The sequence below is a fragment of the Wolffia australiana genome, chromosome 3 (genome assembly GCF_029677425.1).
Source record: "Wolffia australiana isolate 7733 chromosome 3, ASM2967742v1".
NCBI lineage: Eukaryota > Viridiplantae > Streptophyta > Magnoliopsida > Alismatales > Araceae > Wolffia > Wolffia australiana.
In genome coordinates this window covers 20,517,501-20,523,840 of record NC_135837.1, presented here as the reverse complement: position 1 = coordinate 20,523,840, position 6,340 = coordinate 20,517,501, and positions in this window count along the sequence as shown.

Sequence of the window (6,340 nt, the reverse complement as noted above, 5' to 3'; positions counted from 1 at the left end):
ACCACTAGGGTATGCAACGGAATGCTAATGAGGATGTGATGTATGAGTTGAATGTGCCCTCCAGGGGATAGAAAATGAAGTTTCTATCTTTCGAGTTTGTTTCTCAGCTTGGCCAATAAGGGATCAAAATAATGATGTTGTGCATGATCAAGAAAGATGGGACATCCAAGATAGTCGAAAGGAAGGCACCCTCATGAGTATTTGAGTGTAATGATGGATGATCTTTGAGTATTTTATGGTTGTAGATGGTCCTAACATAAAGCTGATCTTTGAGGCGTTAACGAGCTGGCCCAAGGCCCTCTCGTACATAGTAAATACGCTTACGAGGCTCTCAATGGATTTTTTAGATCCATTAAGGAAAAGGATCGCATCATCTACAAATAGAGGATGCAAGATGATAGGCAATCCCTTTCAAAAAATATTGGTGGATGAGACCTTAGGCAATTGCTCATGTGAGTGATCAACTGAAGACCTCTTCTATCAATATAAAAAGGGTGGATGAGATAGAGTCACCTTGCCATAGATTGCACATAGTATTGAAGAAACGAGCAGAGTTTTCATCCACCAACAAAGAGAAATGATTCTCTTTAATACAAGCATCAACGAGATCAATGAGTGCATAAGTGAAACCAAAGCGTTGCAACACTCTACTAAGGAAAGTCCATTCAACTCTATCAAAAGTCTTTTCCATATCGAGTTTGATGATGACGTTTGAAACTTGAATATGAGAGTTTATTGATTGTGCCAACTCATGAGCTAGCATGATATTGTCATGGATATGTCATCCCTTGACAAAACCACATATCTCAGGAGAGATGAGTCGATCAAGGAAGGTCCCAAGTTAGTTTGTAATATTTTAGATATAACCTTGTGGCATACATTAAAAAGACGAATGGGTTGAAATTCTTTAAAAGAAACTAGATTATCCACTTTTGGGATAAGTGCAAGGAAAGTGGATTTACAAGTTATGGGAACAACTTTTTGAATGAATATCTCCTTGATAGACTATACTAAATCTGGCATATGGTATCCCAACATGCAATGTAAATTCAGCTGAAAAGCCATCAGGCCTCGGGGTCTTGTTCCTACTAAGTGAGAAGACCACCTCCTTGATCTCTGTGTGCGTAGGAAGGGCTGTGAGTATGGTGATTTCATTGTTAGTCGCTAGGTGTGGGATGGAGGTGAGGATATCCTCAGTCATCTCTATCTGCTGGGGTGTACGAAGGGAACAATAGTAGGTAACGCTAGTTATCGTCAATTGCTCTCAATCCTAATTATACTTCCCTAGTAGGGTCGTATAGTTAGGTCGAGATATATGTTGAATTGATGCATGAAAGATGTGTGTATTTCCATCACCCTCTCTAAGCCACTAGATACGTCATTTCTAGAGATAGTAAATCTGATGTCGTCGCATGGCATCACCAAACTGCTCGCTAACTGCAATCCTCTGCTTCCAAGTTGCATCGGTCCAAGCTCCTTGAAAGTGGCGCTTAATTGTTGTGAGCTCTGTCTTTAACATCTAAACTTTTACGTGCACATCCCCGAACACATGTCTATTCCACCTTTTCAGGTGGAGTTGAGATTACTCAATCGGTAACTAAAGTTCTCCATAGGCAATGTAGAAATCTCTCCATGTCAATAGTTTCGCACAAAGCTGTGAAAATCCTCATGTTGGAACCACATAACCTGGAACAGGAAAGGAGTTCTAGGGACTCTAGTCCCTATGTTTGGGAGGAGGATCGGTGAGTGAACAGAATAATTACGCAGTAGAAGCGTAATGATAATAGAGTATTGCATGAGGGCAATGTTGTTGGTAAAACAACAATCAAGCACTCAACATACGAGCATCTGCCTGGTGCTCATTTCACCATGTCCAAATCTCACCCATAGTTGGTGGCTCAACGAGTGATGTCTAGTGTAAGAAGTCATTTAAAACCCAAAGGAGATCAACAAGCCAAGGGTAGTCCTTAATATGTTGTGTGGGTCCTCCCCATAGGATCTCAAGCACTAGGTCTCGATGTGATGCATAGACTATTGTGAGCATATAAGGCTAAGGGGAATGTGGTATTGCGAAGGTAATGCATTGTGTCCCTTCAGCAAGTAACTCCAACGAATAATCTCTTGTGCATTATAACCAAAGCCTATTGGAGGAGTGACAATAGGCATAATCCATTTTGAGTTTCCTCATGATGGAATGGATCATCGGTTCAATAAGCCCAACTATTCCTAGTTTGTGCTTATTGATGAGTGAAAGGAGATGTGATAGTGTGTGAGGGTTACCAACCTCTCTACAATTCCAAATAATACTTGGAATCGCCTTTTAGTATAATCTAATCACACATTTATGATTGATACATAAAATTAATCTCTATCTAATATCTAATTGAACCATTGATATAATCATTTATACAGTATGAATCAAAATAAATAATGCTGAAAATTTTCATCTTCCTCATATAAATTCTTCAAAAGTTTCAGCAGTTATTTAAAAAACAAATTATTTGAATAATTTATAGCAAATAATTTGTCACTATTATTTCTTACTTATAACTAAGAAATAGCACTTTTATTTGAATTAGATAAACAAATTAAAGTATACCTCATATACATGATAATTAAAAAACAATCTGTAATGCAATAAATATATGCCTGAGAATTGTTTTAGGTATTTATGAAATATGTAGATGACTTGCAATTAGTGTTTGCCATCCCGATATCTGTCCGATATCCGGTATCGGACAACCGATATCTGATATCCGGAAAAAATGGGACGGTTCCGGATATCGGATATCGTATATCGGGCGATATCCATCTATCAAGGGTTAGACGAATATCAGTACCGGATACCGGGGGGTGAGGACGAAGACGGTATCGGATACCGGATATCGGAAAACCGATATCCGGATATCGGTTTCACGATATCCGGTATCCGATACCGACAGATAAAATGATCATCCATCTGACATAGTTTTACTTAGTTAATATCAGGCAAGTAGATTTTAATATGTATTCAATGCCTGTTATTATATAGTAACAAATTTTTTTATCTTTCCATATGGGATAAAGGGATTCCGAGTTTACCGCAAAATCAGAATCCCTTTATCCCATATGGAACAAATAAAAAAAACTAACCTGTATATAATGACTTGGTTGCATAACAAAAAATCAATTTCTTCTGGTCCCCCTTGCCAACATTACCCCTGCGAAATATTAAATGACAGTCGACCATATCTTTAGAGAAACATGGTTTCATGTGCTCCTCATATTTTTAGAGAGCGAGGCATGAAAAGCTAGAGAGAGAGGGAGAGAGGGAGGGGGAGGTGGAGAGGGATAGAGCGAGAACTAGAGAGAGAGACGGAGAGAGAGAGAGAGAGAGAGAGAGAGAGAGAGAGAGAGAGAGAGAGAGAGAGAGAGAGGGAGAGGGAGAGGGGAGAGAGAGAATGAGAGAGAGAGAGAGGGAGAGGGGAGAGAGAGAGAGGGAGAGAGGGGAGAGGGCGAGAACTAGAACGAGAACGAGAGAGAGAGAGAGAGGGCGAGAGACTGAGAGACTGAGAGACTGAGAGACTGAGAGACTGAGAGAGTGAGAGAGTGAGAGAGGGAGAGATAAGGGTATACAATGCGGATATCGAAAACCGATATCCGCATCCGATATCCGGTACCGTCATGTGTCCCCCTGAGACGGGAGATGGATGCCGGTATCGGACGGATACCGGTATCGGATATCAGCACTGTAGCAACCGATATCCGATACCGATATCCGGTATCCGGATATAAAAAAAAACGGATACCGGAAAATTCAATTCCGGTATCCGGTTCAGCATCCGTCCCGATACCGGTATCCGATACCGGCATCAGGACGGGCGAACACTACTTGCAATGAAGGAATTTTTTATTTTCTCAAAAAATAATGTCATGAATAACTTCAATTTTAGAAGAATAAAATGTAATTAATTTCTTTGATAAGAATATGAATACTTCCTTTTTTGACTGATTCCCATTTTTTGTAGAATCATGTAATCATTATGTAATTTGATAATGAAATTGTCTTTTGATGGAATGCCACTTATGTTACTCTAATGATTGTGTTTTTCCACTTTGAAATTCAAATAATAAGGTCTAATTTAAGTTTTAGGATAATTGATATTGATTCAAATTTATTTCTATAATATTTAATTATTTATGTGTAGTCCTTTTGGAGGACGCAGTCATTAATTGATTTTTTGGAGGATGCACTTATTAATTGATTATTAAATCAGGTTGTAAGATTTAATCTCTTTTGTCAACCTCTTGTACCTCTCTTGCAACCCATCTCAATCATCATTAAGACCAAAATTAATTGAAGATGAATAATTTTGGTAGTATTGTATTCATATAATTATTATCGATTCATGGTTTGTAAGATGGAAACAATAAACAAAAATATTTGTTTATTAATATAACATTTGTAAAGAATATAATGATAGTATTCTGAAAATAGGTAGATAAAGATTTGGCATGAAATCTATTATTCGTTCAAATACTTTATAGAACTTCAAGCGTAGGGGTATGTTATTGTATTTTGAGAAATTAAAATAAAACTCATAAAAACATTGTTAATCCTTTGAAGCATGGGCAGAGAAGGATAATGGCATTTATTAGATATAGTAGGCCTGTATCCAATCCAATTCAAAGCAAATCATATACTATAAGGTAGATCGTATCAGATTCCTTAATCCTTCAGTCCTGAATTCCTTAAAATTACTCACCTCTTCGATTATATTGTTGATCATACTACCTCAAATCATATACTATATCGTTGATTATACTCGAATACCTTGAGATACTACCTCTATCAAGAAGCCCTTACACTAATATTTTGATGAATTGATTGCACATCATAAAGCAGTCCATGAACGTTCAAGCAGTCTCTCTCTCTCTTTAATCTTGAAATCTATTCAGGCGTGACAACAAACAGTTCAACTGTTCATCTGAATGCACAACTGGTCATCTAATTTACATTATCTGGATAAAAACAAGACTTCTCAGGGCTTTAATTCTTCTCCATTAGTCTTGAAATCTTAGTGCTCCAATATGAGGACAAGGATTAAAGAAGGGACAAGACGTCCTTTCGAAACAAGGGTCAACGCGTGCAATGGGGCCAAAGTGCACTACCACTTTCGTCATCAAAAAAATAAAACATCCTTTCTTCGTCATCATTAAATCTATTAAATCAGAGCTTCAAAGTTGAAGGAGAAGAGAGGGAGATAAACCATAAGTTTTTAAACTGAAGTGGGGCCTAATTTTTGTATGAACGATAGGCATGAGCCATTGAGACGTCACTTGGCCAACCCAAACTAAAGAAAGATCGCTGTCGCTCTCCGCAGGATGTTGCGGTCAACGTCCGTCTCATCCTCCACCACACAGCGAAGTGCGCCCTGAACGTTTCTGACCTGTCCCTCTCTCTCCTTCTCTATCTCTCAAACTCTCTCTCTCCCTCCCTCTCTCTCGCTCTCTCTCCCTCTCTCTCTCCCTCTCTCTCCGTCTCTCTCTCCGTCTCTCTCTTCCCCTCTCTCTCTCTCTCTCTCTCCATCACTCTCTCCCTCTCTCTCCCTCTCTCTCTCCCTCTCTCTCTCTCTCCCTCTCTCTCTCCCTCTCTCTCCCTCTCTCTCCCTCGCTCTCCCTCTCCCTCTCTCTCTCCCCCCCCCTCTCCCTCTCTCCCCCCCCCTCTCTCTCTCCCCCTCTCCCTCTCCCTCTCCCTCTCCCTCCTCTCTCTCCCTCTCCCCTCTCTCTCTCCCCTCTCTCTCCTCTCCTCTCTCTCCTCCCTCTCTCTCTCTCTCCTCTCTCTCTCTCCCCTCTCTCTCCTCTCCTCTCTCTCCCTCCTCTCTCTCTCTCCTCTCCTCTCTCTCTCCCCTCTCTCTCCTCTCCCTCTCTCTCCTCCTCTCTCTCTCCTCTCCCTCTCTCTCTCCCCTCTCTCTCCTCTCCTCTCTCTCTCCCCTCTCTCTCCCTCATCTCTCTCTCCTCCTCTCTCTCCCTCTCCTCTCTCTCTCCCCTCCTCTCTCCTCTCCCCCCTCTCTCTCCCCTCCTCCCCCCCTCTCTCCCTCTCTCCCCCTCTCTCTCTCTCTCTCCCTCCCTCTCTCTCCCTCTCTCTCTCTCTCTCTCCCCCTCTCTCTCCCTCTCCCTCTCTCTCCCTCCCTCTCTCTCTCCCGCTCCCTCTCTCTCTCCCTCTCTCTCTCACTCTCTCTCTCCCGCTCTTCCCTCTCTCTCTCTCCCTCTCTCCCTCTCTCCCTCTCTCGTTCTCCCTCTCTCCCTCTCTCGTTCTCTCTCATTCTCTCTCGTTCTCCCTCTCTCTCTGTCTCTCTCT